At 41.0% G+C, this 14,989-nt stretch overlaps 1 pseudogene; it reads right to left on the reverse strand.

The window, feature by feature from the left end:
- Positions 1 to 3,191: 3,191 nt before the first annotated feature.
- On the reverse strand, positions 3,192 to 10,657 carry LOC100427787 (actin-related protein 3C pseudogene; annotated as a pseudogene).
- Positions 10,658 to 14,989: the final 4,332 nt, after the last annotated feature.

The raw sequence follows: 14,989 nt of genomic DNA on the forward strand, positions 1-14,989 counted from the left end.
GTGTTGAATGGGAGTGATGAGAGAGGGGGTCCTTACCTTGTGGCGGAAGATAAAACTATTTTTTAAAAAATGCACAGAAAATAACTACCTGTTTTAAGGGTCATGTTCACTTTGCAACAGATGATTGGATCTGAAAGCACAGCAGCTTTGGATTATTAGGCTATTCCATTGTAGCATCCATCTGAGATAATTTTTAATATAGCTTACCTCTATTGTACATTATTTTATACAGGCAAAGCTTAACTTTCTTTTTTTTGCATTACATTTTTAATGTCTTCATAAAACTCCTACATTTTAATGGTAAAATATTTTGACTCCGTATGACCCTCATGAGCAAAACCTATTTTTTTCTGTTAGTATGATGTAAAGAACTGTGTGGGAAGATCAACTTGCATGGCCTAATGCTGCTCTGCTTACTACTGGAAAGAAAGGCCAGTCTCCATCTTGTAATTAGGAATGAGTACACTTGGGTTTATTGCAGGGAGGGTAGATTTAAGGGGATAAGGAATGGAAGGTGGTACTGTAGCCTGAATGTTTATATTCCCCCAAATTTCATGTATTGATACCTAATCCCCATTTATTGATATTGATATTATTGATACCTAATGCAATAATATCAAGAGGTGGGGCATCTGGGAAGTGATTAGTTCATGAGGGCTGCACCCTTTACTAATGGGATTAGTGCCCTTATAAAAGAGGTGAGGGAACTTGTTTGCACCTCCAGCTATATGGGGAAACAGAAGAAGGTACCATCTATAAGGAACAAGCTCTCACCAGACACTGAATCTGCTAGCATCTTGATCTTGGATTTCCCAGCCTCCAGAACAGTGAGCAATAAATTTCTGTTGTCTATAAGTTGCCCAGTCTAAGATGTCTTATTACAGCAGCCTGGATGAACTCCCAGGGAATTTCTAGGCATTTCAGTTTCAAATGGTTTGAAACCATAATTTCAGAACGGAATTGAATGTAAAGAACTGAGACCAATGGGTTCTTGTGGAAACACAGGAATCTGAGACAGAGGACTTGGGTGTGAGGAATGAATGAACAATGGTTCCTGATAGTGCCTCCTGATTTGAAGTCTGGAGCTGAATGTTTTCACTTGGTCATCTCAAATTCTTCTTGGTTTTGTGTCCTTTTTTCTCTTTTTTTTTTTTTTTTTAAATCACTCTTGTCTCTCAGAGTAGAAAGCAGATGTTTGGTTTGGTAAAACTTTTCTTTCAACATCTGGTGTTCACTACAGTCCTGTGAAAGTTATTGGTTTTGTTCTCATCTGTCCTCAGTCTTAGTTTGTTTCCACTTAAGCTCAACAATTTTATGGAAGTTTGAAACAGAATAAAAATATTATTTTTTAATCTTTTTCTTGTGTCCATCACAGTCATCTCTTAAGCAGTCTCTCCTTCTCATTCTTTCTCTCTGTCTCTCTCTTTCTCTCCCTCTCTCTCTTTGTTTCTGTCTCTCTCTCTCTCTCTCACACACACACACACACAAACACACATACGCACACACCAGACACACACACACAAATACACATGCACACACACCAGACACACACACACATATACCTAAAGGCCGCCATATGGAGACATTAAACACACCGAAGTCCCATAACTTTATCTATGACATTTTTATTTATGACTACCCTCCTTTCCATTTAATTTTCTTATCAAATACTACTGGTCTTCAGATCAAGACTAAGAAAGCAGCAAATCTTTCCTCTTTCCACTGCTGATCTGTTTTGTTGGTTTGTTTCTTGCTGCCATGAATTTTCCTCTTTCTAGTGGATGTGCTGATTCTCATCCACTTTCTTCTGAGGCCCACATGTTGAGACTGGCCCATGTGACAAGGGCCCGGGGCTATATTACAATGAGACAAACATGCAGCATTTAGACATCCTTCCACCCTACAGAATTCTTAAGAACCTGATGTAGTCAATACCTTGGCTTTATGTGACCACAGGTTCAGGAGTAACTGTCCCTATTGTTTGATGACTACAGGTATTTTTTTTCTATTGGTATCAGGTTCATTAACCAAGCAGATGATTACTAGTGACTTGGGGACTCAGTCTTAGGGGTCCTTCCTCTGTAATCCTGCTCTTATGAAGTGCTTCTGGCAATGAACCCACTACTTTCTATTGTAGAGCATTCTCCATGGGTTTCAGTTATTTAGAATTCAGACAAGAAAGTTGGCTGGCCTGTTGTAGTCCTTTTTTTTTTTTTTTTTGAGTCGCATTTTTATGTTTTTACCATTGATGTCTGCTCTTGTAATCTTATCTCTTCTTTTTCCAATTGATTTTCCAGTGAGAAGTGACCAAGTTTGTGGTCATATTCATGATCTTGGGCTGCCAGATTTAGCAAATAAAAATACAATATGCCCAGTTAAATTAGAATTCCAGATAAAAAGCAAATACTTTTTAGTATAAGTATATCCCATGCCATATCTGAGACATATTTTTACCATACAATTATCACTATTTATCTAAAATTCTATTTTAACTGGGCATTCTGTATTTTATCTGGCAATTCTATTTTCATCTGATTTTGCCTTCAGGGCCTGTCCCCACTGAATTAACATTTTCTCAAAGACAAACTGAGGAGATCAAGCTCAATCAGTCATTTTTTCTCCCTTTGTGGTTACAAGAAGTTAGTGCAGAAAGTTAAAATGTCTGATGAAAGTGAGTATTCTGGGGTTATCTGTGGTATTTGATATGCTCTACCTGACCTCTGAGGCTTTGTGCATGTTATTTATGTCTGGAATTTTCTCTCCTCCCTTAACTCCCACTCTCTCTCTCTCTTGTTTCTTTAGCTTTTGATTCTTCATCAAGTTTCAGTTTCTAGGTCATTTCTTTCTTCTGAGATCCTTTCCCTGACTACACTAATATTAGGAGGAAGCATTTGTCCTCTGCATGCACACAGCGTGCTGAACTACCCACTTGGGAACTTGCTCATTGACCTTGGTCTATGAGGAGGAAATTGTCTTTCTAGGCCATTGTTGTGTCCTCACTTAGTGTCTAGCATAGTCCTTGAATGAATGAATACATCCAGAAGACTAGGAGTGGGGCCAGAGGAATTGGTGAACTTGAAGAGTCTCCAGTAAAAAATTTCATAAGTGAAAATGAAGGCAAACATGCTTGATTCTGGAAGAATGGACCACATCCAGAGGAGAGGAATGCTTTTAAATAGAGCAGATGCCTTTCAACCATATTGTTCTCTGGCCCATACTCCATGGAGTTGCCTAAGTCTCAGGGCAAGGGGACTGCAAGAAAGGGTCAGGTGACGAACAGCCATTCTTCGAGAGCCTCTCCGGATCGCTGAAGCCATCACCAGCTCTGTAACAGCAGCTGATCCAGGAGTGAAGACTGTGCCTTTGGAGTGTGACCGTGGCACTCTTAACATGGGCAGCTGTGCTGTCATCTCTAGCAGGTGGTGCTGGTGTAGCTCACAACTTTGGATTCCTCTGAGACAGGCACTATCTCCTCCAGGAACTTGAGCAGGACAGATGAAAAGCACAGAAACCCATGGCAAACACAAGCATCAGTTCCAGCACCCCTCTCCCAGAATTCTTTGAGAGTTTTCTAAGAGGGGACTAAAGTTTTGGCAGAGTAGCTGGAGAACAAAGCCAGAAAATCCTGCTTAAAACACATGGTGACCCTATTTTTACCCCCTGGTTGGTGTGGCCTGGGAGACATCGACTGTATCCACATTTGCCAACTTCTTTGTTTAGAATACTCATAAATAAAGATGATGGCTAATTTTTTCTCCTGCACTCTACAGGGTAGGGTAGTTTATAGTTTCTCTCTGTAATTAAATTGTAGGCTCTGGAGGAGTGGAGAATTTTATGAGTCAGAGGAAAATCTGATAAACTGGCCTTGTCCTCATTTGAACAGGGTTATGACAGTATGTCACGTAAGGGTGTTATTTACTAGTAATTTTTGGAGAAATAATTTGCTTCTTTTTTTTTTTAATAGAATAATGCCTTCTAGTTAATCATCTATCCTTTCTTCTAATTAAGATAGCCTATGGCTACACAAGACAGGAAAGGTAGAACTCTTCTTCCTGCTTTGGGTTTGGAGGAAAATGAGTGAATGCAGGGTGAGGTGATATGATGAACACATTCTGAGTTCACTTAGGACGGTAAAATTTTTTCTCCTCACTCTCTAATGCAATGCCAACATGTACATCTTCCTACAGAGACAGTAAGTGGAAGGAGAATGGTCAGTAGCCGGAAGCACTGCTGTTTTGGTGAGTGGGTGAGGTCGCGGCAGCAGTTTTCTAACTCCAGTGGTTATGGCAGGTGGTGGGGTGGGTGGCCAGTGGGAGTGGGCTCGTAAATTGTAGAGTCCTTCCTGTGGGACATGTAAAGCCTTGGTGTGAAATCTTTGCTTAGCTAACAATACTGTTTATGACAAAATTTTTAATATTTGTTTTAACCTGTAGTTGAAAGGGAAATAGTTGTAATAGGGAGCAGAAGCAGGGTTACGATACTGACTGTGAGAGGAATTAGCATCTAATTTTCCTCTCAAATCTATTTGCAAATATGAATTTACATCAAGGCTGTGCCATTTGAACTCTGACCCACTTCCTACCACCCCCACTCCCAGGCTCACTTAATCTACGTCATACATTATAGCCACCTGGGAAACTTTTAATCCCCTGATCCAGGAGAACAACTCCTGGCTAATTGAACCAGAATCTTTAGGGTGAGGCCCAGGCATCAGCTATTTAATAAAATTTTCCAGGTGAGTCTAATGTCTAGCCCAGATCGAGAACTACTTTTTCTGGAATGTACAAAACTATTTGCAGACCCAGAGTGTTGACAATACAGACCAGATTTCAGAAAAAGACTGTAGGTCTCTGAGAGATGGCTCGCCACGAAGCCTGGAAGACCCAACAAGGTGGTGGCAGGCAGCACTTATGCCAGTCACTATCCCGCCTGCTCTGTATGTGTGAGTGCTGTGCCAACCCACAGGGTCAGCAACAGGGCCTTGGATATCACAAACATCTACACACAAAGAGACCAGCGCTTGGTTTTGTTTTCCTCCCCAGTATATTAGGAAAGCTTTTCAAGTTTTTTGATACTTGGTAACCTACTGAAGACATGTACATTACAGAAAAGGAAAGAATGAGCCACATTTGGCTCTCCAGATGCACTTGTGTGTGTGTGTGCGTGTGTGTGAGAGAGAGAGAGAGAGAGAGAGGAGAGAGAATGAGGGAAGAAGGGAAAGAGAGGGAAGGAATATGTCTCTTGAGGTTTAATTTTTCTCTAGGAACGTATCCTGACCAAGTATAAAGAGGAGAAGGAAAATCTGTACTTTGAAGAACTGCTGTCCTGGTGAATAGGTGAGATCACTGTGGCAGCTCTTTAGCTCCAGGGGTGTGGCGTGCGGTGGGTGGCTAGTGGGAGTGGGCTAATGGAGTGCAAAGCCTTTTCTGTAGGACACGTGGAGCCCGGGTTTGAAATCTCTGCCTAGCTAGGCTTGGTGATACGTGAAAGGGTATCATTAGTTACCTTTACCAGGACCTAGGGTCCATTCTCCTTGGGATCCTGAGATAAGTTAGGGGAGGTAGTGACTTGTTGACTTGGGAAATCTTTTTTTTTTTTTTTTTGAGACGGAGTCTCGCTGTGTCGCCCAGGCTGGAGTGCAGTGGCCGGATCTCAGCTCACTGCAAGCTCTGCCTCCCGGGTTTTTACGCCATTCTCCTGCCTCAGCCTCCCGAGTAGCCGGGACTACAGGCGCCCGCCACCTCGCCCGGCTAGTTTTTTGTATTTTTTAGTAGAGACGGGGTTTCACCATGTTAGCCAGGATGGTCTCGAACTCCTGACCTCGTGATCCGCCCGTCTCGGCCTCCCAAAGTGCTGGGATTACAGGCTTGAGCCACCGCGCCCGGCAGACTTGGGAAATCTTAAACAATTCTGTCGACCACATGAATTCCACTCCACCATGGCAGGCAGGCAATGCCCTGGCTTGAGACCAACTCAGAGACGGAAACTTCCATGATGATTTGGAAGTCTCAATAAGGTGTCTTCTACAGTATCCTCCCAATCCCACCCAGTTCATCATCTCAGAACTCATATTCTATCAACAAGAGAGGCCAGAGGGAGAAGTGTCCACTGCGTATTACGTCCTAACAATGTCTCTGATAGCTGGTTGATAACTTCACTCTAGATCAGCTTTGGCCTTGAAGATCTCAGGTCGTGTACCTTTCACAGGGAGTTGATTCATTATTTTCTACTTGAGAGTCCTGAAAATGTGTAGTCAAGAAAGTATGAAAATAAGAAGGTTTTTCTAAAGCTGCCAGATGGAATGAAAGAAAGAATAAAAGGAAAGATTGAAAATATCTACTCAAGGCCATTTCACTCAGAGAAAAATCATTTATTCGTGCTTGGATCACAAAGCAAGATTTGAACATTTCTCTTGAGTCATTTTCATTCATTTTATTTTACTATTAATTTTTTTTTTAAATTACAATCTGGCGTCAGCAGCCTCAGACCTCTGTGACCAAAATACATCAATGATCTTCAATATCACTAATTACTGTAACACTGTTTATACGGTCTTGCTGTGAGAACGTCCTGTGGGTCCCCTTTAATTTAACAAAAACAATGACAGGGTGACAGTTACAGCTTTCAGGGTGGAGTTTCAGCCTTGAGCAGCACTTCAGGGGAATGACATGGGACCTTCTTCATCCCATTGTAATTGAGCTACAATAGATGTATAGAGATCCCTGAGATTTAATTGTTAACATCAGTGGGGCTGCAGCTGTTATTTACCAGCCTGTGAAGCCCATTTTCTTGGGTTACCAAATGATGTACAGTAATTAAATATATCTTCATCAAGCGCTTACCAGTTTAACGTTGTATAGGCACAGCATCAGAATCTGTACTCATGGAACTTTCCATTTCTTTAAGGAAACACAGAACCTTACATAGTAAGGGAAAACAGTGTATGATATATATCAAGATAAACAGTTAAGAATATAGGTGGTTAGGATCAGTTGGGGAAAATTGCTTGGGATAAGTAGAATTTGAGAGAGCGGCCTGAAGTTTAAGAGGTATGAGAGAAAAGGTGAAGGATGTTGCATTCTGGGTGGGGGAATTGGTAAGCAGAGGTATGGGGGTGGGAAAGAGGATGTTATATTTTAGGGACAATGAACTGACTGTTAGCTAGTGTATTTGTTTCCTAAGGCTGCTATAACCAATTACTATAAATATATTCTCTCACAGTTCCAGAGGCTAGAAGTCCTGTAATGAAGGTGTTGGCAGGGCTGGTTCCTTCTGGTTCCATCTTCAGGTGGCTGTCTGCACTCTTTGGTGTTCCCTGGCTTGTAGATGCATCCTTCCCATCTCTGCCCCCATCTTCACATGGCCTTCTCCCTTGGGTCTCTGTGTCTTTAGTCCTTCTTCCATTTCTCTTTTAAGGACATTGATCATTGAATTTAAGGCCCATCCTGAATCCAGGATGGTCTTCCCCAGAGATACTTGATTTAATGACATCTGTAAAGACCCTGTTTACAAATAAGACCACATTCACTGGTGCCAGGGGTTAGGACTTGGATGTATCTTTTGGCAGAACACTATCAAGCCACTATAGATAGTAAAAGAGAATAAGGTTGAATGGATGGAGTGGTCTGCTTGTGTCAGTTCCTGAATTTTTATGTCATAGTGGGGATTCCAATATAAACTTCTCAGCTATCATTCAACAATGGACATTTTTTTTTGGGAAGGATAATGAAATGAGCTCATGTGGGGTAATTTGCATTGAGGATTGAGGAGAAATCAATCTGAAGGCCAGAAGAGTCAAGATGCATGAACATGGACTAAGGACTATAGGTCATTCTTACCTGGCAGGGGAAATACCATGATCACTAAGAACCGTAGGTCATCGTTAGTAGTAAGTGGTGATTTGCATACATCATGTGGTGTCTTACTTAGATTTGCCTCTAACTTAAACCTCCTGGGTTCCTCCTATGGCCTTCAGTCACAGCCACGGTGGAACCTGTACAGAACTATATCTGTACTAGCAAAAATCATCGTTTGTTGCATCCTAGTATAATGTAGGTGGAGATGGAGTATATGACCTCTCAGGTTGTGGGAGCATCCAGTAGAGGAGCATGATGCTTTGAAAGCAACAGGGACAAAATATTTCTCTTTAATTAGCTAAGAGTTAGAATCAAGGAGAACCTGGAGTCAATGTGGCCAACATCAGGAGCAAACAAATTTGGCTGAGACATAGGTGTGCAACCACACAATTCACTAAGTCAGGAGACAACACACCTTATTTTTCCTGATGCCCACTTCTTCCCCTAAAAGTTTCTGTGTGCATGTCCTGCCCTTCAACTGTGTTGCAATTTTCTTGAGAATAGTGCCATGTTTTAAGCTTATATCCCTTTGGCACAATGCTGGGTGCAGAGCATATACTTAGCCAGTGCTTGCTTGCTTAATGGAAACAGCTACTGGCCTCCTTATGCTTTTCAGTATTACAAACAAAAAACATGAAAAAATCAAGGACAGTGATGAAGGTTTGCTGTAAAGTGGATGAATGACTCATAGTCATTGTAGATCTTCCTATTGCTCCCAACATTTCTGGGGCATAGACTGTTGACCATAAACGCTATGGTTTGCCTGATGGAGTCAGAAGAACAGGTAAGAAGGTGAGACTCCATCAAAACTCTCTTACTAAAGAGCAGCACCCAGGAGCACTTCAATTCTTTTCAAAAGCAACTGGAGAACCGAGAGTACAGAGATTGCATAAGATGTGTCTCTAAATCTGTTAGAACTGAAACTTACCATGAGAGCCCTAGACATTTAAAGTTATTCAATGTTTCAGCCTCTTTATTGGGAAAAAAATAGAAATAACAAATTACTTTTGGGAACTAATGTTTTCATGAAAGTCCCACCAAAATCTGCATACATCTTTCTCAAATACATTTCATGTTATTGCAACAATTGAACAATACTAATGATCCTTTCTGAATTATTGTAAAAATATTTGCCCATAAATGTTGCCAGCTTGGTGTTTATCATTAAAGAGCAGAGAGGAAACAAGTCCATTAAAACCACCCCAAATCAGCTAATAGAGATATGAGCCCTGGCACTGTCAGTCATTCCTGCCATAGGAGCGTTAATAAGAGAGGTCAACATCTTCTTCCTCAGAAGTAGACAATTGTTTGCACACACAGCACCAGCTTCTCTGACTGCCCCTCACACACTGGGTCTGAGATACCTGCTTAGACATGTGAACTGGAAGGAAATCTCAACATGAGGAGGCTAAATAGTGTGGTAATACTGAAATGTTATGAATACTGCTTTTTTAGCACATGAAGTATAATTGGTCCAACAATCTTGCCTTTACTTTTTTTTTTTTTTAACAAGAAAAAGAATATGAGTAGACTTTATCTAAGATATTAACTTCTTAGTTCTAAAAGCACTTGTAACAAAAACCAAATTGTTTTTGTGGGGAGGATGGTAGAAATTCATAATTACTGGGATTCCTTGTCTCATGAATGAGTATTGCTAAGTGTCATAGGGCTACTTAAAAAATGCAGTTATTTATCTTTTAAATTGTTAAGCAAATACATTGCATAAAGTTGATTATTTTAACTATTTTAAGCATATATTTAAGTGACATTAAATACATTCATGTTGTGTGTGTATGAGGCTACTTAAAAAAATTTATCTTGGTCACTTTTTTCCTTCAAAATATAAAAACAACACTCAAAGTCCTTGCATATCCAGTTCAGTAAGGTTAATATTCTTGCAGAGAAAACTCTGATATCAGCTCAGCTCTAATAATTCTTTTTTTTTTAAACAGAGTCTTGCTCTGTCACCCAGGCTAGAGTGCAGTGATACCATCTCTGCTCACTGTAACCTCCACCTCCTGGTTCAAGAAATTCTCATGCCTCAGTGACCCGAGTATCTGGAATTACAGGTGTGCATCACCACGCCCATTTAATTTTTGTATTTTCAGTAGAGGTGGGGTTTCACCATATTGGCCAGGTTGTCCTCAAACTCCTGACCTCAAGTGATCTGCCTGCCTTGACCTCCCAAAGTGCTGGGATTACAGGCGTGAGCCACCCTGCCCAGAATGATTATTCTGATCATTCTGACTTGCTTCCTCTGCTACCTCTTAGGTAGTTGTGTGAAGTCATGATTAGCAAATTCTGGGTGAAAAAAGATTTCAAGTCACAAAGATCTCTCATAACCAACGTCAATGGAAAATTCTTTCTTTGAGATTGCCCTGATTCCAGTGTACTGTTTAATCCACTTGGCCCATCTGTGTCATACTTGTTAAATTCTTTTACTAAATCTGGGCAGACATGACTATAGCACTCCTTTACTGCTGTAACTGTTTCCAGGGATTGCTCTGAAGGAATTTCTACTTCTCAGCCTCTGAACAGTTACTGAATGAAATATGTGATGCTTGCCCTATGATTGGAATGTGCTTATGGCAGGTGCCAACCCCATATCCTTCAGTTGGAGGTGGGACAGGAGTGCCACCATCTTTACTATCTCTTCCCATACCAGTCAATGTCAGTTTTCTTATTTGTTTTGATGCTCAGGATGCTGCTAATGCAAGAATAGCCTGCATGGCTGTGTATAAGCCTGGAATATCAAAGAACTCAAATACTATTTCGGCAGCATATTCTGTTTGCTGGAGCATTCAGTCGAAGTTTAGTCAAAAGAAAGTAATGACCTTCATGTTCTGCTTTAAGTGTTTAAAGATGACTTACTCCAAACCTTTCTTTCAACAGTCTTCAACTAAACCATGGTGGGTTCACCACTTCATGGGATATGTGGCTTTTTCCTGTTACATCATCCCCAAAGAAGAAGTCTACGACATTGGCTTTCTTTATGACCCACTTTTGAGATTAATTGCCTACTTTTGCTGAATTCTTGAAAGCAATACATCAAGGGATAATAAACTATTGTTCTATACTTGCAACATGTTCCAGTTTTGTATACTCAGTGCCACAATCCACCAAACACACTGGTAGGTGTCCCACCATCTTCTTTCGCTCCTGCTGCTATCACCCTTCCTTCCCTCTTGCTGCCCCACGGCTTTATCTGATCAGTACTGGTTTGAGATTGATGGCAGGAGATGGGGACTTTCTAACCCTCCCTAGCTGGATACTCTCTCTTACAACTTCTTCCTCTTTCACTGCCCTTTCCCAGGAACTCAAGATGGTCCATGGGTGCCCATGCCCCAGTCAGACCCAGGCCGGGCCCAACCTAGAGTATTCTGTATAATTGTTTTGAATGGAAGTTATAGGGGCAGTAGAATAATCCTTTGATTTCTAGATTATTATTATTATTATTTTTGCCTCAGTGCTTATTTTAAATGACCTAAAAGTCAAGCCTAGTCTAGACAATATTGGCAAGAATCTAATCTTGATAGATTAGAAATGAAGTATGAAAAGAGCCAAATGGAAGCAGTGCCTAGGCTAAGATCACCTAGGAATATAAAAGAGATGGCGATGGAGAGATACTGAATGATGCAACCAAGTGTGGTCACAAGTACAAATGTTTAGGTTGAAATATGGGAAGGAGGTGACATATCTGGAGAGGAACTGAGGAAGTAAGCAGGAGATGCATGTGAGGGGAAGTTGAGGTCACTATGTAAGATATGTTAGGTATATTTTGACTGATTAGCTCTCTGGGCAATACTGTCAAACTTAGATGAACATCTGAATGCCCTGTGGTATTAAAAAAAAAAAAAGATAAAGCTCTATGGGTCCTGCCTGAAACCTGTTGAATCAGAATCTCCAGGGTAGTTTTAGAAAGCTTTTTAGGAGATGAGTTGAGGAAGGTATATTTAACCCAGAGGAATAATTTTATAATGTTGCAGAAACTAGTTTCTACCTCTGAATAAAAGGGAGGTGGCCTGAGGAGGTAACAGAACCACCGACAAAAAGGACAGGGATTGTTTTTCAATCAGCAATCAGATTGTGGACTCAAGAAGGTAGTTCCGCATTGCTAGGGATGTTTAAGAACATGCAAGACAAACTCATGTGATGAAATGGGATAAGAGAGGAAGGCTTTGAGGACCTGCGCAGATCAGAAGTGGCTGGTGGGGGGACCCTGCTATTGGCCTGTTGTAGCTCTTCTGTGAAGAAGAATAGCTCTCCAGAGGAGGGGAATGGAGATTGATGATATGACAGTGCAGTCCAAAACAGAGTAAGCTTGAATAGAAAAGGCCAAAACACACACAGGAGTGGACTCAAGTCTTTGATGTTGTCACTGGAGATGTTGTCGTCTTGCCTCAGTTCCTAGGAAAGGAGAGTTGCTGATCAAAGTGAGATTCACAGTTGTGTACTAAGTGTTCGTATTGAGTTATAAGTGCACGCAAGGTGATGGCTTCATGTATTCGAATGTCAGTATATCCCTAGTATTTTATTTAATCATATTAAGACTATAGTGCACCAAAAGCTCCATAAAACCAGATAGTTTGCTTATTTTGTTTGCGGGTATATCCCCAGCATCAATAACAGTGCCTGGCATCTGAAGATTACATATTGAAGATGTGGATCTTCAATAAGTGTTGAACGAATGAATGAATGAATGAATCCATTGTTTAAAAGATGCAATCAAGAACAGCAGAAATCTGGCTGGGCATGGTGGCTCACACCTGTAATCCCAGCACTTTGGGATGCCGAGGTTGGCAGATCACTTGAGGTCAGGAGTTCGAGACTAGTCTGGCCAACACGGCGAAACCCCATCTCTACTGAAAATACAAAAATTAGCCGGGTGTGGTGTTGCGTGCCTGTGATCCCAGCTACTCGGGAAACTGAGGCAAGAGAACTGCTTGTACCTGGGAGGTAAAGGTTGGTTGCAGTGAGCTGAGATTGTGCCATTGCACTCCAGCCTGGATGATAAGAGTGAAACTCCATCTCAAAAAAAAAAAAAAAGAACAATAGAAATCCCTGAACCCAGATGAACCGTACCGTGCCACCAAACAAGTCGAGACTGCACATCATCCTCTTCACAGAGGTGAATATGAAGTTGATATTGAAACTTGATCTCAGCTAATTGTTTATCTTCTTATTTATTCTCCTATTATTTATTGGGGAGATTAGTATTTTGAGTCTTTCTTCTTCCCAAATTAAATCAATTTTCAGAACTTTCATTTGTACTAAGTGTAAATAATGTCAAATACTTTATGTATTACTCTTCCAAGTGCATTACATTTTTTAACTTGAAGAGATGATGTCTTGGTATCAAATTTGAATAATCATTTTATAATGGGGAAAGATTTCCTTTTCAATGGTAGTTTTTTTTTGCTTTGAAATTCTTATTGATATTCAAAATTTAGAGAACTACAGTGCAAAGTGATTTAACATATATTAGAATGAACAGGGTATGATACTCTCAGCAGTAAAGAGAAGATATCTGCGGGCTTACAAGGATAGAATCTACATTTCTCCTTTCCTCTTGTGTTCTTGGAGTGGCAAAAGATGATTCTTTCTTGTTGTGGATCTAAAGGATATGTTGTCTGTGTTGGCAATTTCTTCCCTTACTCATGAAGGAGTTATGCTAATAGTAACCAGGATCTAATGGCATCCTTGGCATTTGATTTGATTTTGGAGAGACTAAACCAGGTACCATGCCTCATCCAAGCAGCCATAAATAGCATTTGAAGTGTTTGCCTAACTGTCCATGGGAAAGGCCAACCATAAATTCTAGATATTCCACAGACCACCCAGAGAATTCTGGCAGGATACGCGCGCGCGCACACACACACACACACACACACACACACATACACGAAACCACCACTAAGAGACAGCCACTCACGATTAGGCAAGTGATGGTCACCAGCCACTGGCAAACTTTGGCGAAAACATCAGTTATCATTTCCAGCTTTGGGGGTTTGCCTTGTGTCCAGAGCCCATATCAAATATATTGCTGCAATTAAATAGATTTTTTGCCACAGTGAGTTTCATTGGAATGTTTCCTTGCACTTCTCTGATGCATATAAATGAGGTGAAAATATTATTTTGCTTTCTTCAGAGCCAGAAATGTAAAGATTATGAAGAACAGCTGTCATCATAACATAGACGCTCTTGGAAACAGTCTGTGACTTAAAGCAAATCATTTTCTTCCCATGTATTAATTATCTAACATTATGAATTTCTGCGAAGCCTATACAACCAGGCTTATGTTTTCTTATGCTGTTTTTATATTGGGGTTGCATGACAGTTACTTCCTATTTTCTTTTCAAGTGGGAAGATGGGTGGAAATTCTTTGTAAGCTGTAAAATGCCATTCATATTTAAACCGCCATAATTTCTAAAGTTTTTAAAATTGCATTTGGTACTATTTACAAGGGTTTTTAAAGTGCTTATGGATGATGTTTCTGGTAGTATTTCACTCAGACGATGTCTCCTGTCCAGTGTGCACATCTGTAAGAAGAAATTATTCTGTCTGCTTGTATCGATCGCTGCATGCTCTGAAGAAAGCGTTCTGTAGCTACCAGCAGAATTCTGTGGTTCAAATAACGCCAGAAGCATTTCTGCTTAGATGATCGTATGAAGCCAGGTGGGATTAATTAGAGACACCATATGCTCACAACTGAGGCACCAGCTTTGGTTCCATTCCCGTGACTTCCTGGCACCACTGTTAAGCTAAGAATTCTAGCTAGTGACGGTGGAGTTCAGACTCACCACCCCCATCGGGAAACTTTCAGGAGAGTTTAAAGGTACTAGGGCCTATGCCTCTCCCTGTTACTGCTCTTTTGGGTGGCAGGTACAGGGCAGAGAGAAACCCTGTCCTCTGGGTGAGTGACGGTGAAAGGACCAAGTCTTCCGTGTGGTGATCAGGTTGGGGTGGCTCCTGCTGCTGCCACTAATCCTAGCATTTTGGGGTTTTCTCCCCACAGCCTTGCCTCCTGGATCTGTGGGAAACGTGTCCTGGTGCAGCCTCCTCAGGTCCTGACAGCTGGGCCTGGGTGGAATTGACTGAGGCCAAATCAAGGATTTGGGAGCAAAGAGCAATTT

This window comes from Macaca mulatta, chromosome 2, assembly GCF_049350105.2.
Source record: "Macaca mulatta isolate MMU2019108-1 chromosome 2, T2T-MMU8v2.0, whole genome shotgun sequence".
NCBI lineage: Eukaryota > Metazoa > Chordata > Mammalia > Primates > Cercopithecidae > Macaca > Macaca mulatta.